Source organism: Microcaecilia unicolor, chromosome 9 (assembly GCF_901765095.1).
Source record: "Microcaecilia unicolor chromosome 9, aMicUni1.1, whole genome shotgun sequence".
Classification (NCBI taxonomy): domain Eukaryota; kingdom Metazoa; phylum Chordata; class Amphibia; order Gymnophiona; family Siphonopidae; genus Microcaecilia; species Microcaecilia unicolor.
The window spans coordinates 126828864-126853196 of NC_044039.1; the positions used below are offsets into that span (position 1 = coordinate 126828864).

The 24333-nt window shown below is 43.3% G+C and overlaps 1 long non-coding RNA gene across 1 annotated transcript; it reads left to right on the forward strand.

The window, feature by feature from the left end:
• Window positions 1-259: 259 nt before the first annotated feature.
• On the forward strand, window positions 260-23277 carry LOC115477414. Its single transcript, XR_003943326.1, has 3 exons — window positions 260-270; window positions 18040-18049; window positions 23178-23277. It is a non-coding gene; the product is annotated as an uncharacterized LOC115477414 (long non-coding RNA).
• The last annotated feature ends 1056 nt before the right edge of the window (window positions 23278-24333 follow it).

Genomic DNA, 24333 nt, shown 5'->3' on the forward strand with positions numbered 1-24333 from the left:
TATATAATTCAGCTTGAAGTAATTTGTTTTATTAGAAATGGATAATATACATGTAGCACAGAAGAAATGAGAGCAAGAGGCAGCCTTACTAGATGAGATAGCCCTTAAGAGATCAAACGGTTGTATAAGTCAATAACCTAAAAGAATTTCTTCTTCAAATACACTGAAGTAAGAGAGAGAGAGAGAAATATGCCAAAGCAGCCTGAGGCATACCCATACATTAGAGGATATAAATTGTATTGTTCAGAAACCTATATAAGTGTCTTCAAGGTTTCTGTTGTGAGATATGCAGGAGATTAAGTGACATCTGTTTTGATTTAAGACTAGAAAAGTCTTATAGCCTGATACGTCAAAAGTTTTTCCCATGGGCACAGATTGTGAGAGAACTTTTCATAAATCATTTCTTGAGTTTATACCTAGATCAAAATAGCTGCAAGTAAACAGATGCAGTCTCTTTATGGAAGAGTGGATTCCTGATGATGAAAATTTAGGAAGCGACTACTGTTCTAGACCTAGGATGCAGTGTACAAGAACACCAATGCATGTAACAGAAAACACTAATACAACCATTCAAATATTGTCCATGCTTCTCCTGTGAATGAGAATGTGTGCTACAGTCTGGAATAGCTGAATGTTCAAATGAAAGAGACCAAAATAGAAGAAGTTAATCTTTAGCATGTTTGGGGCTTAGCAGACATCCTATATAATAATTCTCACCTTCAACGTTCTATTGTTCTTGCTGCCTGTGTTCGTGACTTCTTCAGAGTTGGTCTGCTAGGCTCCATAACACAGACTGACGTCACCACGAAAAAAGGGGCCCATTGGTCTCAGTGACAATGGACGAGCTGACGTCACCACGAAAAAAGGCGCCCATTGGTTACGGTGATGATGGACGAACAAGGAAAGAAGATTAGCGCCGTCACGGTACGATGGACGAGCAAGGGAAGAAGATGAGCACCATCAGCAGCAGGGAGTAGGGCGAAGTAGACGCGGATCACGGCGCCACCGGGGACAGCAATGGGAAAGAGCAGGGCGGGCGGCAGCAGCCAGGCCGTGGCGATCAGGAGCCGCACCCGCCGCCGGATCATCAGGCACCCGTAGCGCAGTGGGAAGAACAATCGGAGGGAGGGAGGGACCCTGAAACTCGGAGGGAGGGAGGGGACGACCCTGAAACTCGGAGGGAGGGAGGGGGGGACCGACCCTGGAACTGAGAGGGAGGGAGGGAGGAGACGACCATGGGACTGGGAGGTGGGGCCCCTGGCATACACTCTCATTCCCACACACACACACTCTCTCTCTCACAGACACACTTGCACCCAGTCTCACTCTCTCTTTGTCACACACACATACTCACACATTCACTCTCTCTCTCTCACAAAGTCACTCTCACACACACTCTCTCAAACATACACACTCCAAGAAAAACCTTGCTAGCGCCCGTTTCATTTGTGTCAGAAACGGGCCTTTTCTACTAGTCTGTAATAACTGTCAACGCCTCTTAAATAATAAATTACATGAGGATCTATTTGCAAGATACCTTTTACTGTCATGATGGCAGGCAATAAAATAATGAAGTAAACTATAAAAAGAGATTTAAATATGCTGCAATTTTGAAAACTAAAGCTAAGTATCAATGTTTTCTTCCACTTTAGACTAAGTGGTTACTAGCCATCAGTCACACCTGAATGCCGGATAGTGTCATGGGTTACTGAAGAAAGGTGGGTTGAAACAGGGTGCTTTGTTGAACCCTGGATAGCGTTTTGTGCATTGTGATAGATAAGTCATGCAATTATTATTATTATGAGTATTCTAGGGGTCCTTTTACAAAGCTGCGAAAAGCACTAATGTGTGTTTAATGCTGGCAAGATTGGCGTGAGGCACCCCATGGTAATTTTGCCATGTGCCCGTGCTACCCAACCACTAAAAAATAACATTTATATTTTGGCACAGGGGGCATGTGTGGGGTAGAGAGTGGACGTATTCTATACTAATTGGTTAGCACAGCTACATTGCTGCATGCTAACTGATTAGCAGGTGCTTAGCATATGGTAAGGGCTCACATGCTAATCTGTTTTAATGGCCACATAGTAATGGAAAAATTAGCATGTGGCAATTTATACAAAAAAATAGGAAATTCAGCCATTTTACCCCAGCAGAAAAATGACCTTAGTGCTTGGGAAAGACCCATGTAAGGGCATGCTAAGGCTACTTTTTTTACTGCTGTTTGGTAAAAGGCTCCCTAAATGTTTGTTTGGGAGGTGACTTTAGATTTTTGGATATATTAAGATACACTTTTCTCACTTGGAACACTGGACATATAAAGTACACTTACAGAAATGACCCAAAATGTAATTAAGAGCCATGTTTGAAAAGCCACCATTGAGTGATATTTTCAATAATGCCAAGGCTCTTGTATAGTGTTGTGCAGAGGCACACCATATAATCGTATATATTGACTTGATTGCATATATTTTTATTTATTTGTTACATTTGTATCCCACATTTTCCCACCTATTTGCAGGCTCAATGTGGCTTACATAGTACCGTAAAGGCGATCGCCAAGTCCGATATGGAAACAAATACAATTTGATGTTAGGTCAGGTAGGTTGGTATATTCAGGTACATATGGATTGAGGGTAGGAAGGAATATATAGTGTCCAGTACAGTCTAAGGTTTTGCTGTGTTGCAGAGTTGATGCATCTAATTTATGTCGGTGGGGAATGCTTTTCTGAATAAGTAGGTCTTTAATGATCTCCTGAAGTTTAGATGGTCGTAGATTGTTTTCACAGACTTTGGCAGTGCATTCCACAATTGTGTGCCTATGTAGGAGAAGTTGGATGCATGAGTTAGTTTGTATCTGAGTCCTTTGCAGCTTGGGTAGTGGAGATTCAAGTAGGTACGTGATGCTTTGGTTCTGTTTCTGGTTTGGAGATCGATCAGGTCAACCATATATTCTGGGACTACACCGTGGATAATCTTGTGGACCAAGGTGCAGATTTTGAAGGTGATACGTTCCTTGATTGGTAGCCAGTGCAGTTTTTCTCGGAGGGGTTTGGCACTATTGAAGCATGTTTTACCGAATATCAGCCTGGCTGCTGTGTTTTGGGCTGTCTGGAGTTTCTTTATGAGTTGTTCTTTACATCCCGCATATATTCCATTGCAGTAATCTGCGTGGCTCATTACCATTGATATATGCAAGACACATGCCTTGAGGTTTGTTTAGAATATATAGAGGGAGATCAAGATGGCATCGGGAGCTGAAATGTGATTGCGCTTCTCCTCCCTACCTCTGAATGCTCCAGACACCACTGCTTCTATTCTCGGTTCGTCGGTATGGAGAAATGGAAAGGTGCATCTAAGAGCTGCCCTCCAGCTCAAGCGGCGCTGAGGCATTTGGTGCAGACTACTTTGGAGGGAGTGGTATTGTGGCTCACCAGAACTACAGAGTCAGCTTCGGGAGGTCCGTCGAGAGATTCCCCCGGACCTTAGTGTTGATTGGGCATTTCTTAGCCTGGAGTAGAGGCCTCTTCCCCTGCAACTCAGAAGCATAGCAGCAGCAGTGTTGGAGAGAGCTCCCTGTTCTGAAGTGGTTGGTGGAGGCAGTCTACAAGGAGGGGCAGCTGACCAGGAAATTCTAGAGTCTGGGATAACCGCAAAAAGATTTGAGCTGCTGGCTGCAGGAGGACAGCAGATAGCTTCTGGAGGTAAATTGCTGGGAGAATTTGAAAAGCCGGCTGTGGTTACATTGGACATCTTATGGCAGGTTCTTAAGGCTATGGATACTAATCTTAAACAAGCTTTGGCTGAGTTTAAAAAAAATTCTGGTCTGATTTCATGCAAAGTTGAAAACCACAGAGAGTAGTTAAAATGACAGGGAGAGCAACTGGAGAAACAGGCTGAGCAATTGGTAGAAATGAGAAACTTGGAAATGTCTTTATTGAAGGAAAGATCTTTGGTTGCTCGGAAATGGAATATATGGAAAATCAATTAAGAAAGAATAATTTGAGATTTCTGAACTTTCCCAGATCTCCGGTTGTTTCCCCTGTGGAGATGGTGCGCAAATACTTTTGGGAGGTTTTGCAGATACCTGCTGAGATTTTTCCACCTCTTGTATTTGACATTAGAGGTGAAGCCTGAAAGTTCTACTCCAGTTCGAGGGAAGAGAGATGAGCCAAAAGACTTGGACTTAACAGCTTTTTTGGAGAGCTCATGGGAAATTATAATAGCTAGGACGACTCTCCTAGTGACTTTGACTTTGGAACACGATAGAAATTTTGTTTTGAAATTGTATTTCTGCCATCCTAATGATCAATTTTTAGGTTCCACTATACGTATATTTCCTAATTTGTCGCAGGTTACCCAGAAGCGTAGGAAAGAATTCTTGACCCTTAGGCTTAGAATTCTGGCTCTAGGTGCCACCTTTATGTTGAAATTTCCTGTTAAATGTTACAGCTAGGGAAGGGATTGGTGTCCTAGTGAGCCCTGACACTCAGTCATTAGAGTAGAGCGAACCGGCTGCAGACTTTGTTTAGATATTCTTCTCTTTTTGTTATATTGAACTTTCCTATTGATTTCTGATTGACCCCCTTAAATATTGTGGACTATAAAAGGATGTAATTTTATTGTTTCTTTTTTGGGAATTTGAATATTTTTTCTGATCTTCAAGTTTATAATATATTTATACTTGATTGGGAGTAACTTTATCCACTCCTATCCTAGCAGAGATAATATTTAACCATCTCTCTAACCTCATGTGCACCTCTCTTTAAATTAGTCACCTTACTTTCTAACTCCTCTTACTCTTTTACCTTTCTATATGTTCCATCTTTGCTTATACCCTACACTGTCAATTAAAATGTTCTGTTACTTATTGTGTTGACATTGTAAGTAGTTTACCACGTCATACTGTCAGGCTCATTTTCAAAAGAGAAGGACGCCCATCTTTCGACACAAATTGGAAGATGGGCGTCCTTCTCACAGGGTCGTCCAAATCGGTATAATCAAAAGCCGATTTTGGACGTCCCCAACTGCTTTCTGTCGCAGGGATGGCCAAAGTTCAAGGGGGCGTATCGGAGGCGTAGTGAAGGCGGGACATGGGCATGCCTAACACATGGACGTCCTTCATCCATAATGGGCAAAAAAAAGGGCATCCCTGATGAGCACTTGGACGACTTTACCTGGTCCTGTTTTTCTTACGACCAAGGCACAAAAATGACCAGATGACCACCGTAGAGAATCGGGGATGACCTCCCCTTACTCCCCCAGTGGTCACTAGCCCCCTCCCACCCTCAAAAAACATCTTTTAAAATATTTTTTGCCAGCCTCCATGCCATCCTCAGATGTCATACTCAGCTCCATCACAGCAGTATGCAGGTCCATGGAGCAGTTTTAGTGCGTACAGTGCACTTCAGGCAGGTGGACCCAGGCCAATCCCCCCTACCTGTTACGTTTGTGGAGGAAACAGCGAGCCCTCCAAAACCTACCACAAACCCACTGTACCCACAGGTAGGTGCCCCCCTTCACCCCTAAGGGCTATGGTAGTGGTATACAGTTGTGGGTAGTAGGTTTTAGGGGGGGTTTGGGAGGCTCAATAGACAAGGTAAGGGAGCTATGTTCCTGGGAGCATTTTATGAAGTCCACTGCAGTGCCCCCTAGGGTGCCCGGTTGGTGTCCTGGCATGTCAGGGGGACCAGTGCACTACAAATGCTGGTTCCTCCCATGACCAAAGGGCTTGCATTTGGTTGTTTTTGAGATGGGCATCCTTGGTTTCCATTATAGCCGAAAATCAGAAACGACCAAGTCTAGGGACGACCATCTCTAAGGACGACCTAAATTTCAAGATTTGGGCACCCCACGTGTATTATCGCAACGAAAGACGGACGTCCATCTTGTTTCAATAATACGGGTTTCCCTGCCCTTCTATCAGGATGTTTTGCGAGGATGTCCTCAACAAAACTTGGGCATCGTTTTCGATTATGCCCCTCCACATGTTTCATTTTGCTGTAACCTGCTTAGAATCTTCTTTGATAAAAGCGGGATATAAATTTGTGAAATGGAATGGAATGGAATTCCCGCATACTAAAGCCATTTTTACTGGAGGGGTAAAATGTCAAATTTTTCTATTTTCCATATTAATGGCCATGCACATGAGCCCCTAATACCACCTATTTTGTAGGCAGTAAGTGCTCAGATGCTAACTATGCACTAATCAGTTAGTGTGTGGCAATGTAGCTGTGCTAACCGATTAGTGCAGAGCACACCCACTGCCCAAACCTAAAAAATAAATTGTATATTTTAGAATGTGGATAGCGCAGCAATCATGAAATTACCATGGGACGTCCTGAACCACCCGAATCCATACCCACACTCCACCCTGACCCACCCATGATCCTATCATTGCTGCTCCCGCTTTTTCGGGACACACATAAAATTTAGGTGCAGATCACACACCTAAATTTACATGTCTACATCTTAATTGAGCCAATTATTGATGCTAATTGGCTCATTATTCAATTAAGATGTGTGTGCAATTTGGGCATGCATCTTGAAGCGTGTTGTATAGAATTAGGGGGATAATTTATAGTATTCTATAAGTTACATAAGCAAATGTGAGTCCTGCCAAAGGTTCCAGCCAGCTTTTGCCCATTATTTTTTTAAATAAATTTTATTGAAGTTTTCAATAACAAAATACAATAAAAGAAAGAGAAAAAATTCATAGTTTATAACAACAACATGAGAATTAGAAGTGCATTCAATCCAGTGTCATTGAATATCTACTATAATAAAACGCACCCTCAACGTTCTGAAGCTGACTCCGTGGCTTCAGTGAAGGGTTCGTAATGGTGAAGCCATTCGACTCACCATGTCTCTCTGCCCCGCCCTCGCGTCACAACGTCATGACATTGAGGGAGGAACACTGACAGACACACGACACACCCTCCCAGCTCACCAACAACGCTAACACCCCCCCCCCACGCGCTCAACAGCCGCCCTCCCATGCCTCCCGAATTAGCCGCCCTCCCGACCCGAACAGGTAAGTGAAGGAGTGAAGATGACTTAAAAACTTCGTAGGGAGGTGGCCTATCTGTACACACAATTCCACTTCTTCAAACACAGCCCTTCGGGAACGGCAGTGGAGATTTCACAGATGTGTGGGGATGGTGGCTGAGGGCGACCCTGCGGACATAGACACAACAAGCGTCTCCGTAGAACCGGGCCAGCCCAGCCTCCGCAAAATAACACGCGCCGCCTGTGTGTCAGGAACCTACCCAGCGGAGCCTGCCCTCATGCTAGCCTCCTATTACCCGCCAATAACCCCATGCTTGGCCAATCCACTAAAAAACAAAGAATTGACTAAACCTCCTCCCTCCCGCCACCAACGTACCACCGGGACACCGCCTCCAGCCCATTCAACCCCAAGGCTCGCATCGTAATGTACTGGATTTTGCCATCATAAGGAGAGGATGACCCTGAAACTCGGAGGGAGGGGAGAGGGGAGGGCAGGGGGGAGAGAGGAGAGAGGGGGAGGGGAGAGAGGGGAGGGGGAGGGGAGGGAGAGGGGGAGGGGGGAGAGAGGGGAGGGGGAGGAGGGAGGGCCCCTGGCAAACACACTCTCATTCTCACACAGACACACTCGCACCCAGTCTCACTCTCTCTCTGTCACACACACACTCGCACATTCACTCTCTCTCAGACGTACACACTCTGAGGAAAACCTTGCTAGCGTCCGTTTCATTTGCGTCAGAAACGAGCCTTTTTTACTAGTATAATAATAATGGTAATTAAGTTATCAATAGTAAAAGTGGTTTGTCTGCAATATTAATTAGAGATATATTTGTTTTATTACATTTGTACCCTGTGCTTTCCCACTCATGGCAGGCTCAATGTGGCTTACATATTATTTACAGGTACTTATTTGTACTTGGGGCAATGGAGGGTTAAGTGACTTGCTCAGAGTCACAAGGAGCTGCTTGGGCCTGAAGTGGGAATTGAGCTCAGTTCCCCAGGACCAGAGTCCACCACCATAACCACTAGGCCACTCCTCCACTTCAGTTTGTTGATTTTTATTGTGTGAATGTAATTCACTAGCATTGAGCTAGTTTTTACTCATTGTAATCCACTTAGAACTTTTTCTGGTTTTAGCGGAATATAAATGTTAATGTTATGTTATGTTAACTGTTAACAGCTGTTTTATAGAATTACCCCCAAATATGAACTTATAGCTGCATGTAGAGATTTGGAAGAGGTGTTCCTATGGGCTTATTAGGTTGGAGGAAGAAGATATTGCTTATGGATTAAATTGCATTTTCATCTTTATAGCATGGTCTTATTCATGGAAAGTGTAGCCACACAAAAAAATAGATGTAAACATCCATGGGTATTTTATACCTACAGCAGATTACAAACTGAAAATATGTTCATGCTTTCTCTTTGAAAATTAGTGCACAGTTCCCAGGTACAGGGCTGCCAAGAGACACAGCCAGGCCACCAAGAGGCACAGCCGGGCCTTGGGCAGGACTGGATTGCAGCGCACGAGTGACTCCCCCCCCCCACCAGGCCACCACTTGCCCCCACACCTTTCTGTCTGTGAGTCACTGTTGCGCTGCTCCCTCGCTCTGTCCTCTCCTGCTCCAGTGCTCCTGTGCACTGGGACCCGGATGATTGCATTAATGCGATATTGCGTTAATGTAATCATCCGGGTCCTGAGCGGCACACAGGAGCAGGAGAGGACAGACCCAGAAGCAGGCAGCAAGAAGCTTGCCAACACTGGGCCCGGGGAGTTTTGCACCCCTCCTGCCCCCCCCCCCCTCTCGGCGGCACTGCCCAGGTAGTAAGTATGTATGGGTGGGCTTGGTTCTGATGTGAATGATTTGAAAAGTGCCCCATAATGTCATGCTTGAATTGAAGATACTGATCTCCTAGGGTTCAGTTTCATATCATGTTTTTGGCCTTTCTTTTGAGGAAGGAACAAGGGAGATGACCTGATTTCTCAAAGCACTTAACAGAAATTACCCTTTCTAGATCAGTTCCAATTGCGTGAAGTAAAAGATACACCTGTCAGTTCCAGTTCTAGGAAAACATCAGTGCTAGCGTCTTCACATAAGTCACCATGGGGTCCTTTTATAAAACTGTGGCAGAAAGTGGTCTTAGCATGCCCTTTCACAGGGTTTTCCCTCCTGCTAAAACCGTTTGTACCGCAGCCGGAAAATGGCCAATTTTCCATTTTCTGGTTTAATGGTCATGTGCTAATCTTGCCATTAGCACGCAGCAGCCATTAAAAAATGAGCACGTGAGCTCTTACCGCCACCTATTTTGTAGGCAGTAAGGGCTCATGTGCTAATCCTGCGCTAATCAGTTAGCACGCAGCAATGTAAATGTGCTGTCTCCTCCCCCAGACATGCCCCCTCAGCCAAAAAATAAAAAAATATTTGTTTTAGCTCATGGGTATCATTCACTCATTTGGAACCTACTGCAGGATGCCTGACCTCCCCTGCGGTAAGCCCTTTTAAGCCGCAGTAAGCATGCGCAAATCCTTACCACAGCTTAATAAAAGGACCCCTATGTTTGCTACAAAGCCAGAGAAGGGGGCTCCATATTTATCCTCCTTTCTCCTAGCCACTTACTCTGTAAATCCAAACAGTGTCAACCGACTCTGACAATGCTCTTGCTACTACTTTGGTTTGTTAGCTGACCATTTTTGGATATTTGCCTTGATTTATTAGGTACTTTCAATACCCCCTTCAATGAACCACATCAAAGCAGTTTACAATTCTAAAAATTACGGTCTTGAAATAGTGAAAAGGAGCTGCATGATAAGATAGGACAGAGAGAGAGAAAGCAGAACCGAATTTAATTAACATACCACAGAAAGAGTCACTGAAGTGGGATTTTAAAAAGGTTTGGATATAGCTTCCTAAAAGAAAAGTCCATAAGCCATTATTGAAATGGGCTTGGGAAACTCCACTGCTTATTTCTTGGATAACAAAACTAATTCACTTGGACTCCCTGACCACACGAGAAATACATCATCGATGTAACGTCGCCAAGCCACGATTTTAGAAAACAAAGCACTCTGCCATAGCCAACGATCTTCAAAGGCTGCCATATACACATTCGCTAAAGTGGGAGTAAATGTTGCTCCCATGGCAACTCCCGATTTTTGCAAAAATAATTACTCTTTGAACATAAAGAAGTTGTTACACAATGCTAACTTGGCCAATTTCAAGATGAACTCCGTGGGGATATCATGCGGTCTCATACGTTCTTCTTTGGAAGAAATTAAGCACGTGTTGGACAAACGTATGAGACCGCATGATGTCCCCACTTAGTTCATCTTGAAATTGGCCAAGTTAGCATTGTGTAACAACTTCTTTATGTTCAAAGAGAAATTATTTTTGCAAAAATTGGGAGTTGCCATGGGAGCAACATTTGCTCCCACTTTAGCGAATGTGTATATGGCAGCCTTTGAAGATCGTTGGCTTTGGCAGAGTGCTTTGTTTTCTAAAATCGTGGCTTGGTGACGTTACATCGATGATGTATTTCTAGTGTGGTCAGGGAGTCCAAGTGAATTAACACAGTTTTACACTTGGTTAAATAGTTGTCATGTTAAGATCCAATTCTCCCTGATATGGTCATATACTGAAATACATTTCTTGGATGTATATGTGCAACGCAAGCAATGTGGATTTACAACCAACATATTTTCTAAACCAACAGACAAAAATACCTTTTTGGATTTTAAGAGCTGTCATCCTAAAGCATTGAGAGAAAGTCTACCGTTTTCCCAGTTCTTAAGGATTAGGAGAGTGTGTACATCATCTGAGGACTTCAAAATGCAGGCACAACAATACGGTGGTAAATTAATATGAAGGAATTATCCAACCAGAATTTTGAAAAATGCCTACCGTAGAGCTTGATTTAACAATAGAGAGTTGTTGTTGCAACCTAGAGCCAAGATTCAAAACGATGATGCTATTATGACTTTTGTTATGAGATTCATTCCGGGAGGTGAGGCAGTGGCCCACATTATTTGTCAGCACTGGGACGTAATGAAGTCACACCCACTTTTTGAGAATTATTCTTTAAGAACAGCATTTTCCAGATCAAGAAATTTGGAAGAGATTTTAAGTTGTGTGAGAAGAACATGAACGCAACAACATTGGCGGGAGGACACCATAAATGTTTGAAAATTAATTGTAAAACATGCCCAGTAACCATCGAGGCAACAAATTTGACACACAATGGGAGGTCCTATGCATTAAGGCAACATACCACTTGTAGGTCTGTAGGGGTGATCTACTACATATGCTGTCCTTGCAACAAGGCATATGTAGGCAAGACAACAAGGACATTACATGCAAGAATGACTGAACATCGGTCAAGGATATTATCCCAAAATTTAGGAGCTCCCCTAGTGCAACATTGTATTAGACATAACCATCAGGTTGACAACCTACGTTGTATGGTGATAGAGCAAGTTATGCCAAGTCCTAGAGGGGGAGACCATAATAGGAGACTCCTACAGAGAGAGGCATACTGGATTTACCATCTTAATACACTCGAGCCAGATGGTTTAAACACGCACATGCCCTGGGGCTGCTATTTTTGAGATCTGATTCTTGATACACTATTTTAGAGACCTTACCATTGAGTGTTTTGGGAAATCCACTGTAGACGCAGAATAATTTAGAGTGCAGTGGAGATGTTATTTTTTATCATCCAATTAGTAGGTTAGAGTCCAAAAGACAGAGCCTTTTGTCTCCCTGAAGGATCCGTAGTTGTAGGGCAGTCAGCGTGCAACGAGCATCATTTCCTGTTGCACGTAGTTAAAGAGGGCCAATGCCATGTTGAGAAAGTACAGATGGCATTTCGGAGGCAGTAGTGAGACGTACTGGTGAGTTTTGGAATGGGATTAATGTTTAGAGTGCATACTGGTTATATTTTATGATGAACTGCGAGTTTGCTTTCTGTTGCAGGTCGGGCGTGAAGATATCCCCTTGACAAAGCGGTCTCGCGAAGCAGGAACCTGTCGGGGAAAGGACATGCCGGCTGCCGCAGTTAAGTTTCTCACAGCCATCTTGTATATTGTACAGCAATAGTGGGTGGTTTTAGAATAGAAACAAACAATAAAATAAACAATAAGGGAAGGAGGTGGGTGAGCCAGTGATTATAAACACACACACGCATCTGTATACACAGGTGACGATCCATCGGAGGGTGAGATGAAATTCTCAGTGTGATTTATGAGGCTCCCCCGTTATTAGTAATGACTTCCCGATCACCCACACAGTGGTAGTACTCTTGTGTATGTTCTACATCTAAGTTAGTTTTGTTATTTTTGAAGGCATAAGTAGAAAATTGACAGTTAGTTTTGACAGTATTTCTTGGATAAGCAGCATAAAATGTATTGTACTGTTTTGGGATCTTGCCAGCAGGGGCGTAGCCAGACACCCAATTTTGGGTGGGCCTTGGCCCAAGATGGGTGGGCAGAAGAACTCCGCCTTGTCCCACAAGTGATTTGGTCTCTCCCTCTCTCACCTACATGCCATATGGTTCTCAAACATACCCCCTCCCCTGCATACTTTTTAAATAGCAGATTTTCACAAAAATCTGGCTGTGAATACACACTGCTCATGTTGGCCCCACAGCCTTCCCTCTGATGCAACTTCCTGTTTCCGAATAGGAGGGAATACATCAAAGGGAAGGCTGTGAGGCTAGTGCGAGCACTATGTATCAGTTGCTGCTCGCTGCAGGTGAAGTATGCAGGAGGGACAGTTGTTGGGAGTTTTTGGCTGGTGGGGCTTGGGGATCCCTGCCAGCCACATCATAGGTGTACTGCTACTGGGTGGGCCTGAGCCCAAAGTGAGTGGGCCCAGGCCCACCTGGGCCCACCCTTGGCTATGCCACTGCTTGCCAGGTACTTTTGACCTGAATTTGCCACTGTTGGAAACAGGATACTGGGTCTGTCCTAGTATGGCAACACTTACGCACTTATGTACTTATTATGTACTTATGAAGAGTAAGCTGCAAATCCATGTGTTGCTAAGTCTTACTAGGCCCATTTCTGAAGTAGAGAAAGCAAGGCTGAGCAGGTTTAAACAATTTGAGATGGTTCAGCTCATAAAATTTGAGGCAAATAGTTCCATAATGTGGGAGCCAAAAAAGAAAACACCTGAATGGTGAGTGGAGTCAGCTGAGCTTGAGACAAAGCCAGAGGAGCAAGGAGAGATTCAGTAGAAGAGTGAAGGTTATGGGCTGGCTTATATGGGAGCAGTAAGAATGACAGATATAACAGAACGCCTTTAAAAATTACATTATATGTGAGTATAAGGATCTTAGATTGAGAGTGAAAGCACAGAGGAAGCCAGTGGTACTGATAGAGGAGAAGAAAACATAATCTGATTACAGGCTCAACACAGGACTTTAATTACTACATTTTGAACATATTGTAGATGTTTAAGACAATATTGTGGGAGACCAGCTGGGACTATATTACAGTAGTCCAAACAAGATGTACTAAGGGCATGAATTACTGCCTGCTGATCATGTACAGTCAAAATAACTGAACTGCTGGAAGTACCATGAGGCTGCCTCTGGAGCAGTGGTTCCGAAACATGGTCGTACAGGCAGTCAGCCAGTCAGGTTTTCAGGATATCCACAATGAACATACATGAGATAGAATTGCGTGCAGTGGAGGCAGTGCATGCAAATCTTATGAATATTCATTGTGGGTATCCTGGAAACCTGACTGGCTAGGGTGCCTCCAGAACCAGGTTTGGGAACCACTGCTCTAGAGTTTGCAGTAGCCATTTTGAACAGGCTACTATGCTGGGCAGGAATAAATGGGCATAGCTACTGCCTGTTTGCCTTGCTAGACCATCAGGGACCATAAAGGTAGACCAAAGGTGATTGGGGATGCTTGGGCCTACCCTCTTCTTTCTTTGGGGATGGGTAGGAGGAGGGATCAGAAGGAGATGATGTTGTAGTTTGGGAGGTGGGATGAGGATCAGGGGAGTGTTGCCGTTCGGGGGGGGGGGGGGGTGGGAAGGAGGATTGGAAGAGGAGGGTTTTGCAGTTCAAGGGATAGAAGGGGGATCAGAGAGGAGGGCATTGTTGGGGGGGGTGGGAGGGAGGATCAGAAGAGGGGAGCACTGGACCTAGGCAGAAACCCTTATGCAGGTCCTGATCAATATTCAGCTGGGAACTGCGTAATCTCTGGTGGCTAGAACCTAAAGAATTAGCCCTGGATATTCAATGCCAATGTTTGGATATGGCCTGGCATTCAATATCTGGGATTAATTCTGCGGGTGGTCAGAAACATTGACCACTGTGGGCTGAGTATTGACTAGATAGCAGCATTTTTGAAAGCCAGTTCTGTCTTTCAGGGGTCCTTTTACTAAGCAGCGGTAGGCTCTATGTGCGTGCAGCATGCGCCAAAATGAGACTACTGCCAGGCCAGCGCACCCTCCTGGCAGTAATTTCAGATTTGGCATGCACCCCATAATGTGTGGAAGAATTATTTATTTATTTCCTCCTACGCACACCACTTGGCGCGCACCAACCAGTCACCACGCGTGTAGTGCATGAGCCTTTATTGCTAGATCAGTAGGTGGCGTTAAGGGCTCAGACCGGTTTTGGGCGTATACTGGTTTCATTTTTACCGCAGGCCTGTTTCACATCCCATTAAAAAAAGCCATTTTTTTGTAGATGCGGTAAAAACTGACCTGGCGTGCACCCAATACACGCACCTACACTAGCGCAAGCCACTTTTTACAGTGGCTTAGTAAAAGGACCTTTCAGTATTTCATGTCTAATGAATACAAGGAAATGTGATTGTTCTTTCCATGTTTAAAATGAGGTATAAAAATCAAGGTGCAGAAAATGGAAGTTATGATAATGACAACAATTATTATTGTTTACAGATGTTTATTATCTGTTAAACTCATTGCTTTGAGAGGACTAAAAGTGATCATAGAAAAGAGGAGAACCACCCAGCGAAGTCTGAATCAATATATATAATATCAATCTACTGTGATGTAATTGCTTTAAATATGGTACAGTTTTTTTGTTTGTGTTTTACATTTAAAAGGCTTTTTCCATGTTGCTGTTCACCAGTCTACTCTTCTTTCTATCCATTTTTCCTTTCAATCTAACAAAGCTTAGCACTTTCTACAGATAAAAAATTGGACTGCCAGAAGAAATGAATGTGAACATAAACAGCTCAATACAAGTTTCCCTAGAGCATGAATTTTATGAACAACAGGCATGTTTAAAGCCACCCGCACTAAAAATATTGGTCTGATTGTATTGTGAACCAATGTGGAATTATTCATTTCTTTGGTCTAATGTACTTTGGGGATGTTACAATCATGCATTTGCTTTGCTAGTGCACGTTAAAAATTTAGGAGTCAATATTCAAACCACAGATATTTGTTCTCAGCTGTGATAAATGTATAAGTGCTTTGTTTTCAATATCTGGGGGACTTAAACATGCACCTTTACATAAGCTCCTATTCTATAAAGGAAATAAGAAACCTACTTTATAACAGTAGTTTAGGTTATTAGTTTATTCAGGTTTGCTATACTGCCTTTGTTAACTAGCAGATCACAGCAGTGTACAACAAAAACATAAAGACAGTTTCAAGGAAAGGAGCTACAAATTTTCAATAGGAAAGTAAGAATTTCACTCATACAAAGCAAGGTTAGAGCAGGAGTAAGAAAGTAGAGAGCTAGAGAGAAGAGATGTAGTAACATGAAGGGAAAAAAAAGCTAAAGAGGTAGAGATAGAGTAAGTGAGAAGGAGAAAAATGACAAATGGGGACCCATCAGTAAAGGGCCACATCACCTACAGAGGCAAGAAAGCTTGGTGAAAGAGCCAAGTTTTTAAGACAGTTTTAAAATTGTTAAGGGAAGATTCTGTTTGAACGTAAAGTGGAAGAGACTTCCATAGAAACGGAGCTGCATAGAAAAAAAAAGCCCTCTAATTGGTAGAGTCCAAGTCAGCCATCTTGGGCCCTGAAGGTACAAGGTGATGGTCGTTTAAAGAACAAAGCAAGCGAGCTGGAGAATAGGGAATTGTGAGTGCACAAGCTGTCCTTCACTGTAAAACAGCTCAGTATTTGTCCATAGTCTAGGGGCTTACTGCCACTCTGAAAAAAGGGACCCTTTATGTGCAGAACCCCCCTTATTCTATAATTGCACACGTAACCCAAAACCATGCCCACGATCCACCCCAAACTGCCCATGACCCTCCTATTTCCATACCCCCTTTTTGGGAAGCACGTAAAATTTAGGTGCGGATCATACAAATAAATTTACTCATGTACACCTTATAGAATCCAATTAGAGCCAAAAAGTGCTTGCTAAATAGCCAATTATTGGCACTAATTGGCTCATTATTCAATTAAATTGTGTGTGCAAATTGAGCGCACACCCAAATTTGCACACCATTAAATAGTGGGAAGCCCATGCCTCTCCCATGTGAACACCCCCTTTACAGTTACATGCTAGAACACGTGGAGGAGCATTTTCAATATGATGTTCAAGTCCAAAAGTAAATGTCTACCTCAAAATGACAAGAAAAGCTTTGGCAGTTGAGGACGTCCAAAATGTTTGAAAGAAGGACGGCCACGCCTTCATTATGCCTCCGCTGACACATACATACCCCACCAGGGACCTGCATACTGACCCCCCCCCCCCCCCCCCACAGGGGCAACTAAATTTCAAGGGAGTGAACTGGCTTGGAGGAGTGGTGGAGTGGCCTAGTGGTTAGAACACTGGTCTTGCAATCCAGAGATGGCTGGTTCAAATCACACTGCTACTACTTGTGATCCAAAATCCAGATAAACAAAGGGGGTGTCAGAGGCATAGCAAAGGCATGGACATCCTTCTCACAGAAACATCCACATTTTGGACGTCCGAACGGAGGCATAGCCAAAGACATCCTTCACCCATACTCTTAAAAAAAAAAAGACGTCCCTGACGAGCACTTGGACATTTTCACCTGGACTTGTGTTTTTCTAAGGTTGTAGATGGCTATTATACACGCAGCTTGTCTGCATGTATGAAGCCATCTTTGGCATGCACAGAGCAGCCACGCATAATGCTTGGCTGCTCTGCACTGGCTTCCCCTCCTTAGGAAGGAAATCGTGTGCAAATGAGCTAACTGCGAGCAGCTCATTTGCATGCAATTTCCTTCATGCATGCCCGTTCCTTTCCGAATTGCTATGGGATCGGTAAGGGAAGGGCTTTTTCCATTCAGTTAGTGGGACCAGTGCACTACGAATGCTGGCTCCTCCCACGACCAAATGGCTTGGATTTGGTCATTTCTGAGATGGGCGTCCTCGGTTTCCATTATCGCCGAAAATCGGGGACGGCCATCTCAAAGGATGACCATCTCTAAGATCGACCTAAATTTGCTGATTTGGGTGTCCCTGACCGTATTATCGAAAGGAAAGATGGACGACCATCTTGTTTCGATAATATGGGTTTCCCCGCCCCTTCGCAGAGCCATCCTGCGAGGATGACCACAGGATAACTTGGGCGCCCCATTCAATTATGCCCCTCCAAGTCACCCATTTCTAGGTTGCAATCAATATGGGAGTTCTTGGTAAACTGTAATCAGGGTTACTGGATACTCAGGCTCTGAGGTGCTCCCTAATGCCCTGGATCACTGAGTCCTCCCTCCTGATCTACTGGTACTGGTGCCTCCAAATCACAGTGGATGCCACAGCCCCTGCAAAACACAAGTTTGTAGAAACAGGGTTAAGGTGGTGGCCCTTTGTTGCTTCAAATGTTTGTTATGCCCATCAAACAGCCTGTGACAGTTGAGGGGGAGCCAGATTGGGAGCTTGGTAGGGTACTAGGTACTGCAGATCTCTGCACCACCTAGTAAGACACTGACCCACCACCAGCAACAGGACACGGCAGTCATTCACCCAGCACCATCACACAACACTCACTCATACAGCAACAGTACAGAGCACACTGACATAGTGGGGCTGGACAAATACAGAGGCACTAGGAGAGAAAGAGAAGAAGCAGGAAGGGGGTGGAAAGGGAGGTATGGGTGTTTGGGCAAGGGACAGAGCAAAGGGGGAAAGGGGCCTGAAAGACAACAAGAGATGGGTATGGGTGGGGTCTAGCAGGTGTGATGAAGAGGTTTAGAAAGCGAGATAGAGGTGTGTGTGGGGTGGGGATAAAGACAGCAAACAAATCACTCTCCAACTTTGCAGTCTCCTTCACACTGTGACCAACTTCACCTCTCCACTTTCCAACTCAGCAAGAGCATAAATGGGTCCAAAGACAGGTTGTGGCTTTACTTGTTCACATTTGTAGCAGGTCTAAATTGAGATGTTTTCATTTCCACTCCAGGATGTCATCCTACTATCCGTTATCGCTAGAAAACGACCATCCCATAACACCACCCATGACACATTACATTAAATGACAACATGACTTAATAATCCACATGTACCACAAGTTCAATGAGGTGTACATAAGAGATGCTGGGAGCATATTCCAGAAATTACAGTGACTCAAAATAAAATCATATCATCAGATGAAGCTGTGACAAATTTTTGGAATAAAAATGTTTTCAAAAACCTCCTTAATAGAAAATAATCTTAAATTGATCTTAAAGAAACTGGAAGTGAATTCCATATCGAAGCTGCCTGATAAATCAAAGAAAACTGAAATACTTTCATTGGGGAAACTAAAAGGCTTTTTTACCAAGGCATGCTGAAGTTTTTGCGCGCAAAACATTAGAGAGGCCCATAGGAATGCATTGGCGTCTCTAACGTTTAGCGCACCCACAATTTTAGCACGTGCTAAAAACGTGAGCGCGCCTTAGTAAAAGACACCCTAAGTAACATCGGCTTTCTCGTATGATAAAGTATAGTACTAAAGGTTGAAAAAAACCTTCCACTATCGCTGGTAATTCCTCATGAAAAAAAAATAAAAATTATAGTGCATAATTTAAATTGCGCTGATGCCTCAATCAGACGCCAATGAATACCTTTTTCTGTGCGGCTCACCCGCCAGGATGTTTGCTAAGTGTGTGTTTGATTATGGTGATAAGGACAGATTTGGCAGAAAAATGCCCATGTGCTTTGAAAATGAGCACCTTAGGTGTCAAGTTGCAGAATAGTGCCTAAGTGCACTCTGGCACTGTTTTGCTGCTTAACTTCCATTTGTGTGCCAAAAAGTAATTCTCTTTACATTGGTTTACAAAAATATTCAGAAACTTTGTTGCTGTACAGCTAATTTGCAGAGTAAAATTCCATGTTCTAAAAGATTTGCCTTAGTACACGACTAGCTATCCTGTTTATTTACAAGGCTTTAAAAAGAGTTCTAGTCCAATTTATCTGAAGAATTGTTTAGTGTCATGCATTTCTGCCTGCTCGATACTTTTGGCTAGCGATGCTTTATTAGCTGTGCTATCATTGTCTGAGAAGTGTGCAAAGAAACGGCCTTGTCTTGTACAGCTACCCGTCTTTGCAATGATATGCCTAAGGAAGCTCATCTAGCTGATAATTGCTGTTCTTTTAGAAAATTGATTAAAGCGTGTTTTTTTAAAGGTATTTTAGTTTCTATTTGTTAGAGGCTTTAAATGTTTCAAGTTTCAAGTTTATTTCTGACTCAAAATACCGCCTATCGACAATGCCACCTGAGTGGTTTACAATCAAGCTTAAAATGAGAAAAAGAATTACATCATTATAAAGAAAAAAGAATAGTTATAAAATAGTTTTACCTGTCCATTTGCTTTTATTCTGCTGCATAGATCTGATTTTTAAAATATTTTAATTAATTTTATCTGTGCTATTTTTGTTTTGTTCTGTTTAGGTTTATGGTTGTTTTTATTCTTTTTTTTTTTTGCTTATGTTATTACATAGTAACAGAAGGCAGATAAAGGTCATAATGGTTCATCCAATCTGCCCAGGTGGCAAGCTGCTGCTGTTGCTCCATCAGGACCATCAGAACATAATCTCCTTTGCATTGGTCGCACATGAAAGCAGGAGTCCACTTATTGAATGCTCTAAATACCAATGATGTAGGAATATGGACCTATTACTACTACTACTTATCATTTCTATAGCGCTACTAGATGTACACAGTGCTGTACACTTCAACATGAAGAGACAGTCCCTGCTCGACAGATCTTACAATCTAATTAGGACAGACGAACAGTACAAATAAGAGAAAAATTGAATTACTAAGGTGGGGATGATAAAATAAGGGTACTGAACAAGTGAGTAAGGGTTAGGAGTTAAAAGCAGCATCAAAAAGGTGAGCTTTTAGCCTAGATTTGATGATGGCCAGAGATGGAGCTTGACGGACCAGCTCAGGAAGTATATTCCAGGCATATGGTGGAGCAAGATAAAAGGAACAGAGTCTGGAGTTAGCGGTGGAGGAGAAGGGTGCAGATAAGAGAGATTTACCCAGTGAATGGAGTTCCCGGGCAGGAGTGTAGGGAGAGATGAGAGTGGAGAGGTACTGAGGAGCTGCAGAGTGAATGCACTTATAAGTCAATAAGAGGAGTTTGAACTGTATGCGGAAACGGATAAGGAGCCAGTGAAGCCACCTGATATTCAGACTGCGGGAGTTAGACAGGCTAACTCCCGTGGTCAGTGCTGAACCTGGATATTCAATGTTGGGCCATTTTCGGTGACCAGCATCGGATATCCGGTTTGTTTATGGCCAGTTTAAAGCTAACCGGCTAAGTTGATATTCATACTTAGCCGGTTATTTATTGATTTATTTATTTATTGCATTTGTATCCCACATTTTCCCACCTCTTTGCAGGCTCAATGTGGCTTACAATGTATCGTTATTAGTAGATAGTAGATTAGGAGATAACAGTTAGTGTTACATAAAGAGTAGCATAATCGAAATTTGAACAAGTAAAAATAAGTAGAAAACATTACTGATAATAGGTAAGGTGGAGATGTCATATAAAATAGCGTGATCGAAATTCAACAAGTAGATATAAGCAAGAACATTGTTGATAATAGGTAAGGTTGCGATGTATTACATTTATAGTTACAGTTCTTATTGGTATGCCTTGTTGAATAGGTGGGTCTTCAGGGCTTTGCAAAAGTCAGTTAGTTCATAAGTAGTTTTTAGGCTGCGCGGCAATGCGTTCCTTAACTGTGTACTCAGGTAAGAAAAGTTAGACGCATGCGTTAGTTTGTATTTTAGGCCTTTACAACTGGGGAAGTGCAGATTTAGGAATGTGCGGGATGACCTTTTAGCGTTCCTGGGTGGCAGGTCTACCAGATCAGACATGTATGCTGGGGCATTTCCGTGGATGATTTTATAAACTAGAGAACATATCTTGAACGTGATGCGTTCTTTAAGTGGAAGCCAGTGTAGTTTCTCCCTCAGGGGCTTAGCACTTTCATATTTTGTTTTTTCCGTATATGAGTCTAGCTGCGGTATTCTGCTTTAAACCATCCAAAGATATCTAATATTTTCATGCAGCCAAATATGGCCACTAAATTGGGTTTAAAAATCAGTGGGTAGCCAGCTATTTTGGCCTCTATAACTGGCTATCTGCTAGCTGCTAGTTACCCCCTCTGAATATTGGTGGCTAGCCAGTTAAGCACTATTTAACTGGTCAGCAGCCTTTCTGGCTGGTTAAATAGTGCTGAATATCGTGGGGTATGTAATTATAAATTAGATGATATATGTAGTACATGGAGAAATTAGCATGTGGCCATTGATGGGGGAAATAGGAAATGTGGCCATTTAACAGCCATGCTAAAAGTGGCCTCAGCACCTGGGGAAACCCACATTCTAGTCATGGCACAGCTTAGTTAAAAGGCCTCATAGACTCTGCTGGATCTTTTCCTGCTAGTTTTAAGAAGTTTTCTCATTTTAACTTCAACAATCTTAACATTCCAGGATTACTTTACATTTCCATTTAACAGTCTTGACATCATTGCATTAATGACCTTGCTCTGGTCTCAAATAATTCTCACCTTGGAGATGTAATTTTACTCTTCTCTGTGATTTGATATTCTTATGTCTGTTTCCCCATCAGGCCATCATTAGAATACTTTTTATGATTCCCTTCTATTTTCTGGCAAAAAAGTGATCTATTGTTCATTCTGTTCTGATTTGAGAAATGGAGTACTAGCTATTCAACACTTTATATATTTATGCATATTTGTTAACTCTAATTCCCTGCATTCAATTGGACTAACATGGCATCATCAAGTCAGACGCTAAGACAGATGAAGACTAGTAAACACACTCATTCTCACAAAGGCAGCAAATGTCAAAGACAATAGGAGGGGAAACAATACAGGAAACATAATTCACAGGACACACACAGCCACACAACACTCTTCCCAAAACTTCTTTTCAACTGATTCTATTCAGGTACTGTTGCCATTTTTTCTGTTCACACATCAGTGATGGCCATAACATGTTCCAGTTCCTTGTTATATATTTTTGGACAAAAAAGGAAAAGATGAGAGAAAAAGGGCACTATGCATAGCATCAAGGCACTAAAAAAGACAGCTCACAAGGGGGCCCTTTTTAGGGTTACCATATTTCCGGATTTACTCGGACATGTCCTCTTTTTGAGGACATGTCTGGGCATCCGGACGGTTTTTGCCAGTCCACCCGTTTGTCTGGATTTCTGGACAAATGGGCGGGCAGGCGGCGGGCCTATCCTAGCCTCTCCTTCCCTTACTTACTATCTACTGCCCTGTTGGTCTAGTGACCTCTTCGGGGCAGGAAAGAGCCCCCTCTTTCCTGCCCGGAGCTCTGTCCTTGCCCTGCATCCTGTTGCTGTGACGGTCTCAGGATTCAAAATGGCCACCGAGAGTTGAAGCGGCCTCGCGAGACTTCAACTCTCGGCGGCCATTTTGAATCCCAAGACCATCACAGCAACAGGATGCAGGGCAAGGACAGAGCTCTGGGAAGGAAAGAGGGGGCTCTTTCCTGCCCCAAAGAGGTCACTAGACCACCAAGGCAGTAGATAGTAAGTAAGGGGAGGGGAGGTGACCCGGTGGAGGGGAGGTGACGGAGGGGCAGGGGATGGGAATATGTGACCCGGGGGGGAGGGGAATATGTGACAGGGGGCGGGGTGAGGATGTGAAAGGGGCATGGGCGGGGCAGGGGGGCAGGACGTGTCCTTTTTTTGAGAGGACAAAATATGGTAACCCTAGCCCTTTTACAAAGCTGCTGTAGGCTCTACGCATATGCAGTGTGCGCCAAACTGAAACTACTGTCAGGCTAGTGTGCCCCCCCCCCCCCCTGACAGTAATTTCAGATCTGGCATGCACCCATGCTGGCAGGACAAATTATTTTTTTGTGTCCTACCGTGCACGGTGTTTCTGGCATTATTCGGCAGTTGGTGCATGCCAACTGGTCACTGCATGTGTAGCGCATAAGCCCTTACTGCTAGATCATTGAGTGGTGTTAAGGGCTCATGCCATAAATAAGCGAGTGCTGATCTCAATTTTACTGCAGACCCTTTTCCAGTCCCATTGAAAAAAAGCCCTTTTTTCCCAGACGCGGTAAAAAGTGACTGGGCATGAGCCAAAAGCACACGCCCACACTTCTGGAGGCCACATTTTGCTGCGGTTTAGTAAAAGGACCCCTGATTTATTACCATGCAGTCACTTTTCCCTGCTAGTATGCATGATTAAATTTTACTGGGCACATATAAAAATATGGCACATATTTTAGTGAGTATGTATTCTATATAACATGATTTTAGTGAATCATACAGTAAGGAATAATTTCAGTAAATGGCACTGACAATATGGCGCCAATGAAAAGCCATGTGGAGTGCAAATCTATAAATGGTGCTCGGAGTTGGGTGCTGTTTATAGACTAGCGCTTAGAGCCGATTTCTGCACCAAACGTTGGGCGTGAAACCTGGTATAAAGCCTGGAGTGTAAATTAGGGGTGAATCCCCGGTATTCAATAATACTGCATGCATCTTTAGTGAACACCCATGATCTGCCCATGGCCATGCCCCCTTTTGAGTCATGCGCTATAAGATTTACACATGGATTTTTATAGAATAGTGCTTAGCAAGATGCGTGTGCAAATCCAAATTGTTGCCAATTAATGCCAATAATTGATTGTTAGTACCCAATTATTGACACAAATTGGCTCATTAGCCAATTTAGTTGTCCATGTATCTCAGGCTGGCAAGCGGAAATTTGCGTGTTATTTATAGAATCCAGAGGGTAATACTTTAATACATGTGCTGACTGATTACCCACTCACTCAGCACCTGAACTAGCTTGCTGCACACCTTGCAACTTAGACTATCTTCTCATATCTTATTCAGCTATACATATAAGTTGCCTA